Source organism: Piliocolobus tephrosceles, chromosome 1 (genome assembly GCF_002776525.5).
Source record: "Piliocolobus tephrosceles isolate RC106 chromosome 1, ASM277652v3, whole genome shotgun sequence".
Taxonomy (NCBI): Eukaryota; Metazoa; Chordata; class Mammalia; order Primates; family Cercopithecidae; genus Piliocolobus; species Piliocolobus tephrosceles.
The window spans coordinates 1924036-1948274 of NC_045434.1; the positions used below are offsets into that span (position 1 = coordinate 1924036).

Genomic DNA, 24239 nt, shown 5'->3' on the forward strand with positions numbered 1-24239 from the left:
GCCCAGAGCCCGTCGTGTATACACCACGACTGAAGCCGTCCTCCCTGTAGTGTGCCCAGAGCCCGTCGTGTATACACCACGACTGAAGCTGTCCTCCCTGCAGTGTGCCCAGAGCCCGTCGTGTGTACACCACGACTGAAGCCGTCCTCCCTGCAGTGTGCCCAGAGCCCGTCGTGTATATACCACAACTGAAGCTGTCCTCCCTGTGCAGTGTGCCCAGAGCCCATCCTACTCTAATAAAATCCATATCTTTCCCTATAACATGAGCTTGAAGTCAAGTTACTTTCCTCTGAACCTGATATTCGGCTAGGCTGCAGTATAGTAACTGGTAGAAGACGTCATCTTCTACTTCAGATCAACTCTGGCAGTAGAGGGGTTATTCCAGTGATATCCAGCACGCTGTCTTCAGCACTACAATCCCACGTGCTGTGCTTCTTTAAAAAACCACCCACAGTGATTACTTGGATTTCGGAGAATTCTCTTCTAGACACTTTATGTCGCTATACATTTTGGCCATTAGAAGTACAAGGCCCAGTGATGGCCTGCCATTTTTTAGGGTATTTCTAAAAACATAGGTGATTCTTCTGCTTTCTAATTTTCTAACTACCATAGTAGCAAGACCAAAAGGGTGCCAATGTGGGTAAAGGAGTTTTCCATGGAGAACTACAAAGAAACTAAGAGAATTAGTGTTTTCTTTCCCTTTTCTCCAGCCACACTGCTGTGCCCAAGACATTTAATCTCATACAGACTGTGATTAAGTTCAGCTTCCCAAATTCTATTCTTTTGTTGATGACATTATTCCCCTATAGTTATCAGGGCATTACTCCAGGCTTCTTTGTAAAAAACAGATGAGATATTGTAATGCTCATTTTTAGTAAAAGGGAGCTAAATAAAACCCTTGAGGACTATTGCCAAAGAAGGATGAACTTTCAAAGGTAAGGAAAAAGGACAGAATTGATGACTCCCTTTCCTAAAGGAGATCAAAAAAGGGTCCTGGATAATGAAAATAGTAACCTGCATTGTGATGATCTCAGTTATTTAGTTAGCATCGATTTGTAATGGTCAAGTTTCCTGCTTGATCCATTTGATCACTTACTTTAATATTCAATGTTACCGATATGTATAGTTTATTAAAAAGCAATACATTGGTAAACAAAATGATGTAACCAGAGAAACTTCAACAGAAGGGGAACTATTATTCATGAAACATATCAGCAGAAGCTCCAAAAGCCCACAGAAGTCTAAGGATTCCAAGAGCAGCAGGGGACTAATGGGCAATTAGAAAGAATATCGTACTTTAATCACCAAGTGTAGGGAGGGGAAGAAAAATATGATCTAGGCTCAGATGGGTCACACTAAATCATTGAAGACATTAGCAAAACTTACAAGACTCATACTACAAAAGGATTATCTGCCAGGCCTTAAACAACATGGGCTTCAGAGATAACTATTACTATACAAAACCATCTTACCTAGAGATGACATTCCTTGCTGGGACAGTAATATTAAAATCAGAGAGCAATGGAAAAGGAGCAAAGAGACTTGCTCTTTTCTGCTATTATTTTTCCAAGAGACCTTGGATTAGACATTTTACTCGCTGATCTATACAGTTTCCTTATCTAAAACAAAGAGATTGCATAGAGAAGTTCTCAGGTCCATCCCTCCTAGTTCTGACCATCAAAAACATCCAAAATCTCCAGAGATGTCGCTACATGAGAAATGCAGACCATTACTGTGAAGAAGCTTGAGCAACTACTTATGACAATGGAAGGTAAGGTTACCCACCTAGTACAAGTATCCTCTAATTCCTTTCTCTATATATTTTTAAAACCACTGTTCCTCCCTTGCCTAGATTGTAGACTATATAAATAGTGGCGTGTTTGCTTTTCAGGCAAGAAAACTGAACGTCCTTGCAAGGAGAATGCTGCAATACTCCCTACCAAGGAGTAGGTTTTTGTTTCTAGTTCTGCCAAGCTTTTAGAATTCTATCGTGACTCAAATAATCACATGAATTGTTATACATGTTATCAAATGACCAAGGACATAATTTACTTTAGGCACATACAAAATAGGAAAGTAACATTTAGCCATATTCTGGTTACTTGCAATTTTAAGCCACTTAAATTATGGTGTTTTTAGTTTCACAACATTAATGGGGTAAAGAACTCAAATTAGAAAACTGTTGCCCAGAGTTGGAAGAAGGACATGGATATTAAGGCAGCCCTAAGTTCCCAGCTTGCTTCACCTACTTATTAGCTGTACTTTTGGCAAGTTAATCTCTTTGATCCTCTACTTTTTCCTCTGTAACATGGGGGCTATTGCATCTACCTTATAATAGTATTGTGAGGATTAAATGAGATAGTGCATGCAAAAAGCAGGAGCGCTCCTAAGTCTCAGCCTGAAAAACAGCTTTATTGTCACTTAAATGAAAAAGGTCACAAGATTGGTAAAGCAGTTCTGAGACAAGTCCAATTTGAGGACAAAGATTCAGAGGAAAGGGTAGTTAAAGCGAATAAAGTTTATATTACTCATGTCACAGTGAATAATTGGAGTTATAAGAACTAGGTTGGAGTATTAAATTGCTTAGGTTATTATTCACCAATACTGTAGGTTTGAACATCATTGAGCTTGTATATATTTTTTCATACTTTATCATACAGTATGTAGCCTTTTCAGATTGACCCTCCCACCTCAGCCTCCTGAGTAGCTGGAACCACAGGCACACAACACCAAACCCGGATGATTTTTAAATTTTCTGGGGGGCAGGGGGGCAGTGTCTTGTTATGTTGCCCAGGCTTGTCTTCAACTTCTGGCCTCAATTGGTCCTCCCATCTTGGCCTCCCAAAATGCTGGGATTACAGGTGCCAGCCACCATGTCTGACCTAAATTCAGCCTTTCTTTCACTTAGTAACATGCATTAAATTTTCCTCTGTCTTTTAATGCTTGATAGTTTATTTATTTTTAGTATGGGATAATATTCTATGAGCTTATTTTTAATAAAAGCAATAATAAAGAAAATAAACATTAGCATAATCAGGAGTACTTAGACTGATGTGCTGTGAGTTGACAATTGTGAATTGTGTATCTTTATGATATACTAAGATTTAAAAATAATATTAATAAAGCATTCATGATGTAACATGGAAATTTTAGTATTTTTCCATGTGAATTTCAAAACAATTTTGTAATTACGTTAGATGTCACATGAATGTTACAAAGTTTTGCTTGAAAAAAATGAGTCTTGGCCAGGCGCGGTGGCTCTAATCCCAGCACTTTGGGAGGCCGAAGTCGGTGGATCAAGAGGTCAAGAGACTGAGACCATCCTGGCCAACGTGGTAAAACCCCGTCTCTACTACAAATACAAAAATTAGCCAGGCGTGGTGGCGTATGCATGTAGTCCCAGCTACTCAGGAGGGTGAGGCAGGAGAATTGCTTGAACCTGGGAGACAAAAGTTGCAGTGAGCCAAGACTGGGCCACTGCACTCCCGTCTGGCAACAGAATGAGGTTCCGTCACAAAAAAGAAAAAAGAAAAAAATAAGTCTCATCCTGTTGCTCAGGCTGGAGTGTGGTGGCACAATCATGACTCACTGAAGCCTCAACCTCCCAGGCTCAAGCGACTCTCCCACCTCAGCCTCCCGAGTAGCTAGAACCTCAGGCACACAACACCAAGCCCGGATGATTTTTAAATTTTCTGGGGAGCAGTGGGGGTGGTGTTTTGCTATGTTGCCCAGGCTTGTCTTCAACTTCTGGCCTCAATTGGTCCTCCCATCTTGGCCTCCCAAAATGCTGGGATTATAGGCGCCAGCCACCATGTCTGACCTAAAATTCCTTCTAATACACAAAAGGTTTTCAAGAGATATTTACAGTTAAGGAGAAAAACCAAATGAAAACATACCGCCTCCATGTAATTCCCTACAAAATCTCACTCAATATAAATGAAGCTTTCTGTTGCCACATATGAATCCATACGGCTAACAAGAACAAAAACTTCTACTTATTGTCATCTGTGGAAGCCAAGTGACTTATAGTAAAAACTACCCATTAAATAACTTGATGATGTTATTTTACAAATATTTAAAGACAGTAACAGGCACATTCATAAGACCTAATTTAAGACCTGTCGACTTCATTAAGCTCTAAAACGGAGATGACAGTTTACATGTACCTACTGAGGTTTTCAGAGATGGGGTTTCTTTTTTTTTGAGACAGAGTTTCTGCTCTTGTTGCCCAGTCTGGAGTTCAATGGCACAATCTTGGCTCACCACAACCTCCACCTCCCAGGTTCAAGCTATTCTCCTGCCTAACCTCCTGAGTAGCTGTGAAGAGGTTTTATTTGTTTTTAAAAATTATTTGTAATAACCATGGGCCAAAGACTGGGGAAATTACCTTGAGAAATTTTATTCAATTGATCACACCACCCAAATTCTGTGTCAGTTCTAACATATAACTGTTCCACTTAGCTTAGAATCTATCTCTGATAGTGGTCAAGAGGCATTTTGTAAAACAATACAGTAGTATCCTTTAATGACTTTTACCTTAAAACACTAGGAATGCCCTCTGACATTCATGTTCCTTTTAATAATCTAGCACTGATCTGCCATCTGTGAACATAACTAAAGGATATAACCATTTCTCTGCATTACAGGGAAAATGATGTGACTGGATGTTGAAGGGCAAAATCTCACAGCTGGTACTCTAGTGAGTAATTAAGAAAATAAAAAATTATTGCAGTCAGCTGGGCATGGTGGCTCACACCTGCAATCCCAGCACTTTGGGAGGCCGAGGTGGGCGGATCACGAGGTCAGGAGTTCGAGACCAGTGTGACCAACATGGTGAAATCCCGTCTCCACTAAAAATACAAAAATTAGCTGGGTGTGGTGGCGCACACCTGTAATCCCAGCTACTCAGGAGGGTGAGGCAGGAGAATCGCTAGAACCCAGGAAGTGGAGGTTGCAGAGAGAGAGACTCCTATCTCTACTAAAAATACAAAATTAGCCTGTCATGGTAGCCCATGCCTGTAATCCCAGCTACTCAGGAGGCTGAGGCAGGAGAATAGCTTGAACCTGGGAGGTGGAGATTGCGGTGAGCCGAGATCGTGCCATTGCACTCCAGACTGGGCAACAAGAGCAGAAACTCTGTCTCAAAAAAAAAAAAAAAAGAATCTCCACCTCTGAAAACCTCAGTAGGTACACGTGAACTGTCATCTCCATTTTAGAGCTTAATGAAGTTGACAGGTCTTAAATTAGGTCTTATTTAATTTGACTGCAAAAATTATTGCAGTCAAAATGGGGACTGGAAAGATGGCACACAGAAAACACCAAGGCCTAGGTAAAGAGTGGCAATTATTATATTTATGATGATACAGATTAAGCATCCCTGATCTGTACATCTGAAATCCGACATGCTCCAAAACCTGAAACTTCTTTAGTGCTGACAAGATGCCACATGGAGAAAATTCTATACCTAACTTCACATGAGAGGTTACAGTCAAGGCTTGATTTCATGCATAAAATTATTTTAAAATATTGTATAAAATTACCTTCAGTCTCTAAATACAGAGTGGGTATATGAAACATAAAGTTGTGTTTAGACTTGGGTCCCATCCTCAAAATATCTCATTATATACATGCAAATATTCCATAATCCAAAGAGAAAATCTGTAATCTGAAACACTTCTAATCTCAAGCATTTTGGATAAGGGATAGTCAACCTGCAGTGTTACTGATGACATAAACTAAGCTGACGGGCATTTTTGAGGATAGGGAAGGGTTATTTAAAGGCCTCATACTGGCCAGGCGCAGTGGCTCATGTCTGTAAGCCCGGCACTTTGGGAGGCCGAGGTGAGTGGATCACCTGAGGTCAGGAGTTCGAGACCAGCCTGGCCAGCATGGTAAAACCTATTTGTACTAAAAATACAAAAAATTAGCTGGGCATGGTGGTGCGCACCTGTAGTTCCAGCTACTTGGGAGGCTGAGGCAGGAGAATTGCTTGAACCTGGGAGGTGGAGGTTGCAGGGAGCCGAGATCAGGCCACTGCACTCCAGCCTGGGAGACAAAGCTAGACTCAGCAGAGGGAGAAGGGGAGGGGGAGAGGAGAAGCAGCACAGACAGGGGAGAGGGAGAAAGGGAGAGGAGGAGAGGGACAGGGGGAGGAGGAGGAGAGGGACAAGGGGAGGAGGTGGGGGAGAGGGAGCGGGAGAGAGAGAAAGAAAGAAAGAATAAAAAAAATGCCTCATACAGATCAAATACTGTATACTACTATTCAGAGTACAAGTACTCTATCATTCAAAATTATCTTTGCAGCTTTTATAAAAATACTTTCTTTGATCCAAGTGTTAAAGCTTCCTTTCACTGCAAGGAAACAAATCAAATTAAAACTCTTGAGAGAAGGTTATGCCATTATTCAGAGACAACTACTGAAACAAACCCAAATCCACGACTTCCCCTAAGAGTGAACCATCCACCTTTTCTCTGATCATGTTTTGTCTTGCGGAGGCTGGCAGGCAGGAATCACAGCCACCAACACACCCAGAGGAAAGGAATGTGCAATAATTGTTCTGTGGCAAATTGTGGAAAGTCATGTATTGCTTTAAGCACACTTTTAAAGTTCAGCAAAAGTGAGATAGTACAGTTTAACCATTAGACGCTAAGTCTGAAGTCAGACTACCTGGGATGAAGGCCTGGGATGTAATTTATCCCAGTGATATACTTTTTAGCAATGACATTGGGCAAGTTACTTAATCTCTCTGTGCTTCAGATCCCTCATCTATAAATTGGAGCTAACTGTATTATGCTTAATAAGATTGTGGTACGGAGTAACTGAGATACTCCACACAAAGCATGTACCACACGGTGGTTGGCATATACTAAATAAAAAATGCTCGGGACCTATGTTTTAAAACTCAGCAAATTTCAATCAGTTAAGCTTTGTATGTCCCTAACACTGAGTTTGGAGTGTTACATATATATTTTTGGAGACAGGGTCTCGCTCTATCACCCAGGCTGGAGTACAGTGGTGCAATCATGGCTCACTGCAGCCTCGACCTCCCCAGTTCAAGTGATCCTCCCACCTCAGCCTATGAAGTAGCTGGGACAAGTGCATACCCCCTGGCTAATTTTTGTATGTATTTTTTGTAGAGATGGGGTTTCGCCATGTGGCTCAGGCTGGTGTCCAATTCCTGGGCTTAAGCAATCCGCCCGCCTTGGCCTCCCAAAGTGCTAGGATTATTGGCTCGAACCACTGTGCCTGACCTGTTATGATTTGGGGGGCTATTTTTTTTTAAAAACCTAACACAAAATTTAACATTTTAATCATTTTAAAGTATACAATTCAGTGGCATTAAACACATTCATGGCTAGTCGTGGTGACTCATGCCTGTAATCCCAGCACTTTGAGAGGCTGAGACGGGTGGATCACCTGAGGTCAGGAGTTCAAAACCAGCCTGCCCAACGTGGCGAAACCCTGTCTCTACTAAAAATACAAAAAATTAGCTGGGCGTGGTGGTGTGCACCTGTAATCCCAGCTACTCGGGAGGCTGAGGCAGAAAAATCGCTTGAACCCGGGAGGCAGAGGTTGCAGTGAGCCGAGATCGTGCCACTAAACTCTAGCCTGGGCAACAAGAGCAAAACTCTGTCTTAAATAAATAAATAAATAAATAAATAAATAAATAAATAAATAAATAAATACATTCACGACGCTGTTCAATCATCACCACTGTCCATTTCCAAAACTTTCCATCATCCCAAAGAGAAAGTCAGTGCCCATAAAATACTAATTCTTCATTCCCCTTCACTCCAGCTCTGGAAACCTCTATTCTACCTCCTGTCTCTATGAATTTGTCTTGTCTACGTACCTTATATAAGTGGAATCATAAAATATCTGTCCTTTTGTGTCTGGTTTCCTTCACTTAGCACAGTGTCTTCCAGGTTTATCTGTGCTGTAGCATCCATCCATCCACATGTAGCATGTATCAGATTAGCATTCCTTCTAAAATCTGAACATTTCATGATGTGTATATACTACATCTTGTTTATCCATTCATCGGCTGACGAACACCTGGATTGTTTCTACCTTTTTTGCTACTGTGAATAATGCTGCTATGAACCTTAGTGTACAAGTATCTGCTTGCGTCCTTGCTCTCTATTCTTCTGGATATATACCTAGAAGTTAATGGCTGGATTAAATGGTAATTCTATGTTTAACTGTTTTCCTACAGCTTTATTATTTTAACTCTATCTCAACCACTGTCTTGAGACTTCAATGTCTGTGCTGTTTTTTTCCATCTCTAAAACAGAGATAATATTACTTCCCAAAGATTAACTGGTTCGAGTTTCTAAATCAATGATATCCTTATCTAAAATATGCTTTTGTATAAAAATATGAAATAGCAGTACTCTTTCAGAGCAGTTTGATCTGATTCCATCCGTCTGGACATAGTTCTTGCTACTGGAAGCCCTAAAATGAAAAGGCCTTGAGTGCTAAGCAAAATGGCGGAACGGGCAGTTTCAAACTCTGAGGCCTTCACAGAAGTATTAAATTTAAAAAAACAACAACATCCAGAACTGTAAGAAGTAACTTTCTTAGAACTCTGGAAAACAAAGGTATACCTGAACAAGACAGTGACCACCGAATCAACAGAAAGGCAATGTCAAAAGAGTAGCAAACCTTTGGGTGTTTTTACTTGCCCTTACCTCACCGCTTTCCCCAGCTCAACAGCAGCCCCCGTTCCCAGTATGGAACTCCCGTACTTGCTTTTGAAGGGAGCAGAGTAGATCTTACTTGCAAATCACTATGTTTGCTCTAATCTGCCTGGGGCTACCTAAAGACTGAAACAAGGCACTCACCTCTCTGTTGCAAAACTCAGAACAGGTTCAGAGCACAAAAGCAGCGGGTGTTGCTGGAAAATACTGTCAGGTGATCAAAAACCCACAGCCAAGGTGGGGGCAAAAAAATTATGGTTGAGACATAAACTAGACAATCTAAAGCCAGGGGACAAAAGTCGGGAAGATTGCTTCCTTGGGAAATCAGGGCATTCAAAAATGTTTGTGTAGACTGGAGAATTCAGAAAGCTACACGTGACAGCTCAGGACATGACACGTGCTTAGAAAGGGCCAGAGAAGACCCATACACTTAGTGCAAGCAGAAGTGAGGGCTGGGGCAGAGTTATAAATGACCTGGCTGGTGTTAAAGGAGTACCCGAGCACAGAGCCAATCTGAAAGACTGGAAAAGAAACATAAGCTAAGGCTTCAGCAATCAAGAACTGCCAACCCTGAGCAAAGGGGAGAGACCCTGATTTCCAGAGTTACCACAGTGTAATACATCAGTGTCCGCTTTAGAAATACGTAGACAGAAAACATTCCAGAAGAAGCACAGGCATTGAATTTCCTGGGCAAAGGATTTAAATTAACTGTCTTAAAAGAAACCATAGATGAAGAACTAAAGGAAATCAGGAAGACAATGTAGGAAAAAATGAGAATATCAATAAAGAGACGGAAAACATAAAAAAGAATGGGGGAGTTTTTTTTGTTTTTTGTTTTTGAGATGGAATCTCACTGTGTCGCCCAGGCTGGAGTGCAGTGGCACGATCTCAGCTCACTGCAACCTCCACCTCCCGGGTTCAAGCAATTCTTTGCCTCAGCCTCCCAAGTAGCTGTGATTACAGGTGCTCGCTACCACGCCTGCCTAATTTTTTGTATTTTTAGTAGAGACGGGGTTTTACCACCTTGACCAGGCCAGTCTTGAAATCCTGACCTCATGATCCACCCACCTTGGCCTCCCAAAGTGCTGGGCTTACAGGCCTGAGCCACTGCGCCCGGCTGGGAGTTATTGTTTAATGGCACAGAGATTCTGTTTGGGGAGATAAAAGTTTTAGAAATAGATACAAATGATGGTTGTATAACACTATGAATGTAATTAACGCCACTGAACTATAGAGTGAAATGGTTAAAACGGCAAATTTATGTACAGAAAAAATGCCTTCAGTTCTGTGATTTCATGTTATTAGTCTTTGAGTCACTGTACAACCGAATTCCTCAAACTGCCTTACCCATTAACGCTGATGTATATCTTGGGCATAATTTTGGAAGGCAGATCAGAAATAAATTTTAACACACGGTTGATGTAGTTCCTGTGCGAGAATCTCTCTGCCGCGCTCCCTCTTTCTTTCATCCTCGAAGGTTCTGATCAATGCCATGAAAATGGAAAGGAGAGTGAAGGACAATGCTCACCTTTTTTTTGGCGGGGCGGGACAGAGTTTCGTTCTTGTTGCCAGGCTGGAGTGCAGTGGCATGATCTCGGCTCACTGCAGCCTCTGCCTCCCAGGTTCAAGTGATTCTCCTGCTTCAGCCTCCTAAGTAGCTGGGATTACAGGTGCCCGCCACCATGCCCATATAATTTATTGTAGTTTTAGTAGAGACAGGGTTTCGCCATGTTGGTCAGGCTGGTCTCAAACTCCTGGCCTCAGGTGATCCGCCTGCCTCGGCCTCCCAAAGTGCTGGCATTAAAGGCATGAGCCACCATTCCCGGCCAGTGCTCACCTTTTAAATACCTCCAGTCACTGGCTAACCATACTGAAGCAGCAAACAGGAAACATCCCTTCCTTTTCCTCAACACTAGACACAGGTATTATGACTGTAATAAATCTGGAAATTAGTCAACTTCCTTCTGACCTGACCTTGGGCCAAAAGAATGTATTATGTATTTATGACATAATTGCCACGTGCTCCATGTGCCAGGTTCCCTCCCATGCCCCTGGGCTGCATCCTCTGCCTTCAGAGGGAGTGAGGCAGGACTTCAGTTAAGAGCTTAGGCTGGAGTCCAGCCGCCCTGTTAACCTAAAGTAAGCGACCTGACTCACTCAACCCGTCTTGTCGTAAACTAATGGCAAAGGATTAAATAAGGTGACATACAAAGTACAGCCAGAATTTACTAGGCACACAACATGGCAGCACTATTCTCGCACCTGAGTTGGGTAAGTGGTTTCAATGTCAATACAGGGATGGGAAGACAGGAACAGCCACTGGACTTGACTTCAGGTGGCAGTCTTAAAATGAACTTCAAGAAACTCCAGTGGAATTTGACAAATGTATGCCAACAAGAGGCTGTTAAGGCCCAAGGCTTCCCATCCCTTGGTGCTTAGGTTGTAACAGCAGGTAACCCATGGGCTCTGTTTATCACAGCATTTACAGTGATTCCACCACTTCCTAGAGCTTGCTTCAGGCTTTCTAATCAAGGCACAATTAGTACACATAAATATTTCCGGGATTTAGAATCTAAATTATGTAGAACATATCAATCAGCACCAATGTTTGGATTCTCTATTTTTCCTCTCAGAAGTTTGATTAGACATTTTACACTTTAACATCTTTTTGAAAAACGAAAAATATGTAAGACATTTGCCCAAGCATGCAATTTGTTATGCTAATTCTTAAACCTCTTCTTTTCTTAAAAAATGTTAAAGACAGAGTCTCTGCTGCCCACGTTACAGCAGAGCGGCAGGATCATACCAACTCGAATTCCTTGGATCTAGTGATGATACTGCTACCTCAGCCTCGCGTAACTGGGACCTCCACCATGACCAGCTAATAAAAAAAATTTCTTTTTTTGTAGAGACAGGTTCTCTATGTTGTCCAGGCTGGGTTTTGTTTTATTTGTTTTGTTTTGTTCTGTTCTGTTTGTTGTTGTTTTGTTTTCTGAGACGGAGTCTTGCTCTGTTGCCAGGCTGGAGTGCAGTGGCGCAATCTCAGCTCACTGCAACCTCTGCCTCCCTGGTTCAAGGGATTCTCCTGCCTCAGCCTCCTGGGTAGCTGGGATTACAGGCGTGTGCCACCACACCAGGCTAAGTTTTGTATTTTTAGTAGAGACGGGGTTTCACCATCTTGGCCAGGATGGTCTCAATCTCTTGGCCTCACGATCCCCTTCCTCTGCCTCCCAAAGTGCTGGGATTATGAGCTTTGAAAGATTCTCCCCAGGGCCTGAAAGCATGGGGGGATGAATAACTCCTCCCTTCTCAGGCCCAGTCCCAAGGTGCAAGGCCACTTGCACCAGTACCGTGTGTCAGTGAGACAGCAGAAGCGGGAAGAGGGCTGGCTGGAAGACACCTACCCCTGAAGATGGAGAGAGGCCATCCGGGTACCACGTAGCAGTTACATCAGACAGGGACACTTCCTGTTTGCAGGAGACTGAAAAACCCCTGACCGGTCCTCACATGGGGCTGACGCCATTTTAGGCCTCAGCCCGTCTGCATCCAGGTGCTCATTAAAACAGCGTGTTGCTCCACACAGCCTTGTGTTGTCTATTGGCGCCCTCCCGGAGTTAACTCCCCTGAAAATCAGAAAATCACCCGTGGTACTTCCATCCCTCTATATAAAAACTACGAGCAGACGTATCCCTTCCCAGGCCAGGAAAAAACCTGTCTGTACATCTAGGAAAGCACATCTGGCTCACCACGAATGTGCCCAATCGCTGGGTGTGCGGGGGAGCTCATACGAGTGAACAGTGGCCATGGCACGGCACAGACATCCCCCTTAATTACTAGCATTTCAAAACCCCAGCCTCACTTTCACTCCTCAGGAACGCCGGCAGTCCTGGACACCTACCAACCCGGTAAGACGGATGGCGAGAACATCCCACAAGTGGACTGATAAAACCCACTGCCCCGCAGGCGAAACCCCTGTCACCAAACCCTAACAGTCAACACCTCCACAGCTGAGTGGTGGCCAACGTTACCCCTCGGAGCCTGGTCTCCTTCTAACTTAAGCTACCTCAATTGTGTCTTGTCAACAAAGGCCTGGAACTGTATAAATACCACTAACCCTTCGGCCGCACACGCCCGCCTAAGTGCACTATGCGACAATCCCATGAACACCGGCCTACAATGGACTGCCTGATGGATTCTTTGGGCATGTGGAACCCAGGCTTCCTCATGGCTACCTTATCACTGGCAAGGTACTTGCTTCTTAGGCACAATTAAACCTGGTTTCTTTTTACTTCCAAAGCAGGCGGGCAACACCCTCAGAGTCCCTGTGTATGATAAGCAGAGAAAAACAGGCCTTAAAGGGAGGAGGAAGCCAAAGACGGCAAGAGGACGAGTGGCCTCCGCAACGGAGCATCGAATATTACAGTCCTGCCACCTGGGCAGAGGATGGTTCACAGGGTCATTCCATATACACGCTAAATAGAATAATCAGGCCACAGGCTGCTCTAGAGACCATCACCAACCAAAGCGCCTCAGCCCTGGAAACGTTCGCGCAACAACAAAACCAAATGCGCGCGGTAATTTATCAACACAGGCTGGCACTAGACACTTCCTAGCAGAAGACGGTGGGGTCTGTGGTGAGTTTAAATATCTCCAATTGCTGTCTTAACATAGACGATCACGGAAAAGCGGTTCTAGAAATCGCCTCAAACACCGGAAAAGTAGCCCAAGGACCAGTCCAAACCTGGACGGGATGGGACCCGGCAAACCTTCTAGGGGGTGGTTCTCTAATTTAGGAGGATGTAAAACGCTGGTAGGGACGGGCATCTTCACCACTGGGGTCCTCCTGTTTCTCCCATGTTATCCCACTGATAATGAAAGCCATTAAAACTCTTGTTGAAACCACAGTAAACCGCCAGACGATCCAGACCATGCTTCTGCTACAATGGCACGGTGGATGCCAACCCGTCTCTCAAGAATCCCCAAAATTAAGTTTTTTCTTTTGTTTCCGAAGTGCCCACGCCACCCCCTATGTCATGCTTGAAGTAGTTATTGAGAAAGTCGTCCCTCTTCCCTCTTCTACAAAAGACAAACAATCCCCGGGGCCTGAAAGCTTGGGGGGATGAGTAACTCCTCCCTTCTCAGGCCCAGTCCCAAGGCGCAAGGCCACTTGCGCCAGCAGCGTGCGTCAGTGAGACAGCAGACGCAGGAAGTGGGCTGGCCGGAAGACACCGACCCCTGCGGATGGAGAGAGAGGCCATCCGGGTACCACGTAGCAGTTACATCAGACAGGGACACTTCCTGTTTGCAGAGGACTATAAAAGCCCTGCCCCGTCCTCACGTGGGGCTGACGCCATTTTAGGCCTCAGCGCGTCTGCACCCAGACGCTCATGAAAACAGCGCGTTGCTCTGTCACAGGGTCTTGAGCTGTCTTCTAGTGCGCTCCGGGGGTTCCAGCCGATATTAGAGCCTTGCAGGCGTGAGCCACCGCGCCCGGCCCAGGCTGTTCTTTACCTCATGGACTCAAGCCACTCTCTCGTTTTGGCCTCCCAAAATGCTGGTGTGAGTCACCATGCCTAGCCAAATCCTTAAAACTACTTATCCAGGTCCACAGACAACTCAAGCGCCATATTTGGATTTTTCAAATCCGATTAAATACATTGTTTATCCATTGGAAGTACACTGACTTTTGCTAACATCAAAATGGTTAAATTTTTACCATATTTTCCCTGTTCATTCCAAGCACACTGAATTCATCAACTATCAAATAGAAAATACTCTTTGGTTCTCTATACTAAAAAAATTTTCAAAATTTACATGACCTTATAAGAGAGCACATGATTTTCTTACTAGAAGTATATGATTTTCCTGTATGCCTGAAAATAAACATATTTTGTTTCTCTAACAAACATAAAGGCACGTATTTAAATGCAAAACAAAAATAATGGTCCGGGCGCGATGGCTCACGCCTGTAATCCCAGCACTTTGGGAGGCCAAGGCAGGCAGATCACGAGGTCAGCAGTCCGAGACCAGCCTGGCCAATATGGTAAAACCCAGTCCCTACTAAAAATACAAAAAATTAGCCAGGTATGGTGCGTAATCCCGGCTACTCGAGAGGCTGAGGCAAGAGAATCACTTGAACCCAGGAGGCAGAGGCTGCAGTGAGCGGAGATCACACCATTGCACTCCAGCATCGGCAACAGAGCAAGAGTCCATCTCAAAATAATAGTAGTAGTAATAATAATAATAATAATAATAAATATATATTTGTGGGAGAAGGGGGAAAGCCTAACAGCCAAAGCAAACCAGTGAAATTTTCCTTAAAAGCCTCCCTCCTTTAATATTCTGTAATTCTCTAAAAGCTACTGACATCAGAGATTCTCTTTGCAATTAATGAAATCATATAAGAACGAAAGCATTAGAAGCCCAGGGGTTAACTCTGAACTTTCAATAGGTCAAAAGAAAGACACAGAGAAACACATTTAATGGCATTTTATTATAGTTTACAGAAAATTGTGACATCAATTTCCATTACACTAGTAATTTTTAAATTTTGTGGAGATAAATAACTATACCATTTCTGCATATCACCAAACCAACTACCACCAAGCCCTGACTTTATTTTTTATTTTTTATTTTTTTGAGATGGAGTCTTGCTTCTTTGCCCAGGCTGAAGTGCAATGGCGTGATCTCAGCTCACTGCAACCTCTGCCTCCCAGGTTCAAGCAATTCTCCTGCCTCAGCCTCTCTAGTAGCTGGGCGAGGTGGCTCACGCCTATAATGGTACAGGCACGCGCCACCACCCCCGGCTAATTTTTGTGTTTTCAGTAGACATGGGGTTTCACCACGTTGGCCAGGCTGGTCTTGAACTCCTGACCTCAACTGATCCACCTGCCTAGGCCTCCCAAAGTGCTGGGATTACAGTGTGAGCCACCGCGCCCGGCCTTTTTTTCTTTTAACAGCTTTACTGAGACATAATTCACATAATACATAATTCAGGGGCTTTACTTTAGTATATTGTATTGCACGACCATCACCATGTTACATTTTGGAACGTTTATTACCCCAAAGAGAAATCTCACATTCTTCAGCTGTCACCCCGTCCCCCTACTGCCTCCCTAGCTCTATGCAGCCAACTAATCTACTTTCTGTCCGTGTAGATTTGCCGATTCTGGACATTTCACACGTACAGCTTCTTTCACTTAGCACCTTTTCAACATTCATCCATGTTATAGCATGTATTAGGATTTCATTCATTTTCATTGTCAAATAGTGCCCTATTGCATGCATATAACCTCTACCTGTTTTTCACTTGTGTGACATTTTCAAATGTTCACTTGTGTGCCTTTTACAAATTAAGAGGCAGGTGCATACAACTTCGTTTAAAAAAACAAGGCAACAAAAAATCTCTTAATCAATTGTAGTTCTGACCCTATCAGTGATGCCTAGAAACTATTATTTTAAACAAATGAAGATAAAACAGTCACTCTTTGTAGGGATCGTGATCCAGTAAAAACAAAAGGAGTAAATAGAAAAACAAAAGGTGACTATTTAAAAAACTATTAAACATTGGAAAGTTTGACTTTCACAGTAAAGAACTGAGAAGCCAAGAGTCACTAAACTCCCACCTAAGGTTACGTTTCCTAAGTTTCCATTAATCTGAGTCCTATAAAATCATTAAAAAAACCATACTTTAAAATATAGCCTATAAAATATTCTTGTATCTAAAAACTTTTACAAAGTCTTCATTTGTCTCGGTTAATATGTATGCCACTGCATAAATACATGCATCTGGAGGTAAATTTCTTAGTTTCTTAGTTTTAATTTCTTAATTTTTCTGCACATAAAATATCACATTACTTAAAAAATACCTAACTCATTACTGAGACTTGGAGAATGCTGTTTTCTTGGACAGAATTTGAAAGGTCTCATTGATTGTAATTCTCTTCTTTTTCACCTTTTCTCTGCATAGATATTGCATTTTAACAGCATGACTAAAATGATTAAAAAAAAAAAAAAGACAAAAAGAAAACTAACTGGGCCGTCTGTACCATCATATATCCCTGGGTTCCACCCGCAATCTCAGGAAAGGTGTTCAGAGGAAAAAGAGAACTGTGAATAGAATTGCCATTACATTCTCACGGGGCCCTTGCCACAATCTGAGGCATCGACTTTCTCCTGGCAGACTGCAGCAGACCTCCTTTAAGATGGGCCTCCGTGATCCCTGCCTCTTGGTATTCGTGCCCTTGTACAACCCCCTACCATAAGCACAAGTTGGACCCAGTAACCTGCTTTTAATGAAAGGAATATGCAGAAGTGATGGAATATCACTTCCAAAATTAGGTCATTAAAAAGGTATGACTCCCAGGTTGAGTGCTCTCTCTCTCTCTCTGACTGCTAGCCCTGGAGGAAGCCAGCTGTCATGGTGTGAGGAAGCCAGCTGTCATGGTGTAAGGCAGCCCTGTGGAGTAGGCCACGTGGCAGGGGTCTGAAGCCTGCCAAGAACCATGTGACCTTGGAAGCAGATTATCCAACCTCTATCAAACCTTGAGATGACTATAGCCCTGGCCAACCCTTGACTGCAACCTCATAAGAGACTTAAGTGAGAAGCGCCAAGCTAAGCCACACAGATTCTGACCTACAAAAACCATGAGATGATACATGTTTGCTGTTTTCAGCTGCTGAGTTTTGTTATGCTGCAAGAGAAAGCTAATATGCAGACCATGCATGATTCTTTGATTTTCTGCTTTATTATTATATTCTGTTGTTCCCTTCTCTGACGTTTGTACTTTCAATGGTAACAAACACCTTTCCCAATGCTCCTGGAAATGGTGCAGCCTATTGGAAAGAGCTAGGTAACAGCAGGGAGTGCATTTCTATCCTTCTAACCATCAGTTTACGGTGCTCTTATAAGTAGGTGGTATGTTACTCCCAACTCTCAACCCTTAACTAGGCTTTCCACTAAAGGGTTTTCTCTCATTTGCATTCAGAATACCCAAGAGGTAATACTTCAAAACTCATCTTCCACCATCTTCCAAACTGCTCTCTCCATTCCATTCCACACACGGTGAACATGCGTCAGTTCTAGAAGCAAGCAGACTATACACCCTTGCAATACTTTTATTAAATTTATTATTTTGTTTTTGAGATGGAGTTTCACTCTTGCTCAGGCTGGAGTACAATGGCATGATCTCGGTTCACTGCAACCTCTGTCTCCCAGGTTAAAGCAATTCTCCCGCCTCAGCCTCCTGAGTAGCTGGGATTACAGGCATGCGCCACCACGCCTGGCTAATTTTGTATTTTTAGTAGAGACGGAGTTTCTCCATGTTGGTCAGGCTGGTCTCGAACTCCTGACCTCAGGTGATTTACCCACCTCAGCCTCCCAAAGTGCTGGGATTCCAGGCATGAGGCACTGTGCCAGGTTGTTAAGTTTATTTAATACCTGCCTTCCCGCTGGACTCCACCAGGGGTCTGGGAGGGGAAGCGCAGATCTGCTTTGTCTTTACTGTATTCCTAATGCTTAGCAAATATTTCCACAATAGAAACAATCAGTAACAGTTGGTGGCTCATTATCATTTTTACCCCACCAACAGAACCTCATTGTTTTGTATGTTTTTTAATCTTTTGAGACAGAGTCTCATTCTGTCACAGGGTGGAGTGTAGTGGCATGATCACGGCTCACTACGGCCTTGACCTCTCAGGCTCAAGTGATCCTCCTGCCTCAGTCTCCTGAGTAGCTGGGACTACAGATGTATGCCACCATGCCGGCTAATTTTTTAATTTTTTTGTAAAGACCAGGTCCCACTGTGTTGCCCAGGCTGGTCTTGAACTCCTTGACTCAAGCAGTCCTCCTGCGTCGGCCTCCCAAAGTGCTGGGATTACAGGTGTGAGCCACCATGGCTGGCGTCTCATTGTTTAGTGGGAGAAGTAGGACTCTGATGAAAACACAGAGTCCTACACACACACGCACACACGCACACACACACAAACACATTCTAGCTCATGAGGAGCCCGAGATTCACATCCTAAATCGTGTTCTCTCTCCTACAAAAATGAACAATGTATTCTCTCAGTTAAACCTTTAACTTCCTCATGCATAGAGTTTAAGAGGTTAGAGTAGGTCACTTTTAAGGCCCTTTCTAGCAGCTCTCCCAAGTCTGCATCTCTAGCCAACATCACGGGCCTGACTGTAGGCCAGAAGCTTGTTTAACATGTCTACTTAGACGTCGAGGAGACCCCAGATACCTGATCCAAAAGCACAACACTGTCTTCTACTCTCCTCTCTCCAAACTTGCTCTTTCTCTCCCTGTATTCCTATGCTCAATAAATCAATAAATGGCATCATCAAGCATCCTGGTGCTCAAACCAGATAACTGGGAATTAGATTATCCTGGACTCTTTTTTCATATCTAATTAATGATCCAGTCCTGTTAATTCCACCTCCTTCGTAACTGAATTCACTGACGTCTCTCCAGCCGTACAGCTACTCTGTCATTAGAGATCACCAGCGTCTCCTGCAGAGATGACTGTAAAAGCCCCTTCACTGTGTATTGTTTCTAATCTCGCACTGCTCCAACCAATTCTCCACACTGCAGACGGAGGAATCTCCTAAAGAATGCAATTCATAGCATGTCATTCCCTTACTCAAACCTGTTGTTAAGGCCCAAACTGGCCGTGTTAAAAACCATTTATAAGCTGGACTTGGCTAATCTTCTGAGCCTCCCTCTCTGTATCGCTCTACTCTCTACTACTTCCCCTTGATCCACGCTTTCCTTTCATTCTGCTCAAGCAGGAACATTGGCAGGTGCTGAAACGTAGGATACTCTCTTCTTGTCTTGTGAGCTCCAGTCCACCGTGCGCCTGCTGTCTCCGATGTCCTCCTCTCCTCTTCACCCCCATTGCTTTTACTTCACTAGCACCTATTTGTCCTAACTCAGCTTAGATACCAACTCCTCCTGACAACCTTCTCTAACTCTCCAGGACGGGTTACCTCCACAACCATGTGCTTACTTATGACTCCCATCTTGCTAGACTGCGCATGTTAGTTACACGGCTCCCTCACTTGAGCGCACAAAACTGAAGGGGAGGTGCACCTGCAGTTTTATAGTGCCCAGCATATAATGCTCAATAAATATCTGCTGACTAAGTAATCCTATAGGGGTCTACAAAACAATGTCAGAAAAACTTTTATAAAGTGAAGAATTATTCTGTTATGTAATGTTATCATCTAGTCTATATTAATTAAAATCTTTTTGTGGTAGGCAGAATAACAGCTCCCAAAGATGTCTCTGTCCCCATACACAGAACTTACAAATATATTCCCCGCTTTGACCTCCTAAAGTGTTGGGATTACAGGTGTGAGCCATTGCACCCAGCCCAGCTGATCTTGAAAAAGGGAGATTATCTTGCCATATCCGGGGGGACCCAGTGTAATCACAAGAGACCTTAAACGTGGAAGAGAGAGGCCAAAGCATCAGCTGGTCAAAGTGATGCAATGTGAGGACTTGGGCTCACTTCAAAGCCACTGCTGGCCTTGAAGACGGAGGAAGGGTAACAGAAGCTGGGGAATGTGGGAAGCCTCTAGAACCCGGAAAAGGCAAGGAAACAGACTCTCCCAGGGAGCGTCCCGAAAGGGACACGCAGCCCTGCTAACAACTTGATGTGAGCCCAGTAAGAACCATCTCAGATTCTTGATCTACAGAACTGTAAGATAATACGTTTGTGTCGTGTGTGTTTAAAGCCACTAAATTTGTGGTAACTTGGTCCGGTAGCAATAGAAAACAAATACACTTTTAATATTGGGCCTTTTTTTTTTTTTTACTAAGACAGTTTTGGCTAGCGACCTTGAAGTCTTTTCTGATTGTGAAAGTCTCTTCTGATTGTGAAATTATTTGACTCTATATAAATCAGGAACTCTTTATTCTATTCTTACTCGCTGAGCTTCAGAAAAGACAGGACCTGCCTTCATCGATCAGTCCCTTAATGAAGGGAGAGTAAAATGAGAGGCTGTTTCTGCATGTCACTGTCCAAAGAAACGTTAATTTAAAAGAGGTGGAACGTCTACTGGGAGCAGAAGTAAGGTGAACCAGGACCTCTGAATTCTGAAAGTATGGTATGTAGTCTGTAAGGGAGTTAAACTGTCCATTTACCTACCTACTGAGTAGAATGGGTTACAATCACAAAACATCAACCCCAGCCCCTATGGTTCCTCTTACAGGGGCTTAGTCAGGCACTTACATTTTAAAAATTTGAATGCACTTAGGTAGGGTATGATGTAGACTCCTGTTCACCACAGTCCCCACCAATCCCAGGGATCTCAACTCTGGCCAGTACAGATATTACCCAATTGACTCCATAGAGCTGACTTAGAGGCCAGCTATCAATGCTCTACTATAGCTGAAGTCAACATATAAAAATGCAAATAGGCCTTTGGGGATTCATATTTTATGGCATCACTAGTTATTACTTTAGATATCAGTTAACATTGCAAAAAGCATGTTGCATCTGACATTAAACCAGTATGGAACTGAAAATATATTTTTAGGAATGTACATTAGGGGAGTGGGGCAGGGACAGGTATGTCTGAAGAGACAGTATTAAAAAGCTCCTAGGAAATAAAAAAAGTACTGACAAAAGAGGTAAAATGGACTTAAAGTCAAATCAAATTAATTTCTTAATTTTGCTTAATGGTGCTCCCACTCATGCCACTCAAAACTCATCTCGTGTGGCTGGTGTAGTGTGGCTCATGCCTCTAATCCTAGCACTTTAGGAGGCCAAAGCTGGTGGATGGCTGGAGCCTAGGAATTCAGGACCAGCCTGGGCAACATGGTGAAAACCCGTCTCTACAAAAAAAAAAAAAAAAAAAAAAACACACACACAGAAAAGAAAAGAAAAGAAAAAAAAAGTAGCTGAGTGTAGTAGCACGCGCTTGTAGTCCCAGCTACCGGGGAGGCTGAGGTGGGAGAATCACCTGAGCCTGGGAACTCGAGGATGTTTCTGAGCCATGATTACGCCACTGTACTCCAGCCGAGGTGACAGAAGAAAACCCTGTCTTAAATAAATAAATAAATACACATCATCTTGTGACACACATAAACACAACAACTACCATTTAGAAGAACCTATTTTATGCTGGGTACTTTACAAAGAGGTTTACATACAGAGTGGTTCATTCTAAGGACAATCCTGCAAGATGTAGGATCAGCCTTCCTTACAGATGAGAAAAAGAGGTTCAGGGAAATGAGTTCCTTTTCTAAGATCATACAGGTAAAAACAGGCAGAACCAAGACTCAAATAACGAAGATTCAAATCCAAAGTCTTTGTTCTCACTACACCAGCCTGACTGCAGGCTTTCTAAGATTCTAAGATCCTTTCTAAGGTTCTAGCCTCCTTGTCATCCTTCAGCTGGCCACACTGTGAAGGCCTCCAGAGAAACAAGTCAGGGCACTGACAGTGGCAGGTCAACTGAGAAAGGTCTTCCCTTCCCAGTTTCCACGTGCTGCCTATTTCTGGCTTCCCGCCATTTGCTGAACTGTTTTGTCAAATGCTTCGATACTATGGTGACTGGTACTGAGTAAATATCTAACGTTGTTATGACAACCATAAAACACATAATCTAAACTTATCTCATGCAAATATATAAAATTTACGGGACAGTGGTTGCCAGGGCTTGGGGAAGGTAAGAATGAGGAGTGACTGCTAATGGGTACATGATTTCTTCCTGGAGGATCCAATGTTCTGGAATTAGATTGTACAACTTTGTGAATATACTAAAACCACTAAATTTACCCTTTAAAAAGGTGAAGTTTATGGTATATGAATTACAATTTTTTTAAAACTACATGGAGACAATCAAATAGTCAGATATTAACAAGTGTTGGTGAAGATGTAGAGAAACTGTAACCCTTATACAGTGCTGGCAGGACTGTAAAATGGTGCAGTTGCTTTGGAAAACTGTTTGGCATAAAGTGACCATATGATCCAGCAATTCTACTCCTAGAAATATATAACGAAGGGAAATGAAAACATATGTCTCTATGTTTGTAGGCCAGCGTTCATAGGAGAACAGTCAAAAATGGAAACAACCCAAACATCCCTCAGCTGATGTCTACATGAAATACGGTCTATCCATGCAACAGAATATTCTTTGACCACAAGAAGGAACAAAGTACTGATACATGCTACAAAACGGGTCAACCATGAAAACATGCTAAGTGAAAGAAGCCAGTCAAAGGCCATCTATTTATTGTATGATTCCACCGATATGCAATGTTCAGAGTAGACAAATCTATAGAAAAAGGAAGTAGACTCATGGCTGCCTCGGGTTGGGATGTCTAAGTGGAAGTAAGAAGTGGGTGCTAATATGTAAGGGCTTCTTTGTGTGGTGAAAAACACATACGAAAATTGACTACTGATGGTTACACATCCCTGTGAGCATACCAAAAATTCAGTGAATTGTATATTTTAAGTAGGTGAATTGTATGTAAATGAATTACATCTTAATAAAGCGGTTTAAAAAAAAAACATTTCCATTGTTTTTCTCCTCCAGGTAAGAAGTAATGTGAAAAATAGTAATAAATAAGTGATGGCCATTAGTTTTTAGGATAATATTTACCTAAAGCTTTGCCATTTTAACTACAGTAAAAAATTTTTTCTTTTTCTTTTTTGAGACAGGATCTCCCTCTGTCTCCCAAGCTGGGGTGCAGTGGTGGAACCACACAGCTCACTGTTGCTGTGATCCTCCCACCTCAGCCTCCCAAGTAGCCAGGACTACAGGTGAGTGCCACCATGCCCAGCTAATTATTTTACTTTTTGTAGGGATGAGGTCTCCCTGTGTTGCCCAGGCTGGTCGCAAACTCCTTGGCTCAAGCAGTCCTCCCGCAGTGGCTTCTGAAAGTGCTACGATTACCGGCATGAGCCAACGCGCCCGCCCGACAGTAAAAACTTGTTGTACGCAGCTTGAAATCCTGCTTCGTTAACCATATCAAGGCGATTCAATTCTCTTAAGGAAAAAAAAAGCTCATTATATAATGACAAGTGGACCTCTCCAAGGCTAAGATCAAGGTTTTAGCCACTGACACAAATACTGCCTCCAGCAAACCCATAAATAGTGACATGTCTCCTAATAGTGACACGACTTTCAGTGACAAGACTCCTGCACTATCATTTTTTTTCCAGTACTAGCCTTTGGACAGTAGTAACTGAAAAATTACTACAAATTAAACTAGCTAAGGGAGCATAAGAGCGAATAAATTTACTTTATTTAACATTTTCTATTTTTTTGTCTTTTCTTTATTTCTATATTTTGTATTTTCTAAAAAGTGTTACAAGAGCACCTACCTACAAAAAACTGCATTTCCGGTTTGCAATGAATGTCATGTTTTATATGTCATTTCCCATTTGAGAAGCTATTCAATTATTAGAAAAGTACTCCTCTGAAAAGTTTGAAACTTTATTTACTTAGGATCTAAGAATTTAACCGAAAAAACAGAGTAAACACGTCCTTGCCTAAACTCCTATGTGGAAACTCTTTGCATTATTTT

The 24239-nt window shown here is 42.8% G+C and overlaps 1 protein-coding gene across 10 annotated transcripts in view; it reads right to left on the reverse strand.

Moving 5' to 3' along the window:
- CNST (consortin, connexin sorting protein) overlaps window positions 1-24239 on the reverse strand; it is a 107139-nt gene that overhangs the window by 42622 nt on the left and 40278 nt on the right. The gene's annotated exons all lie outside the window — the stretch shown is intronic.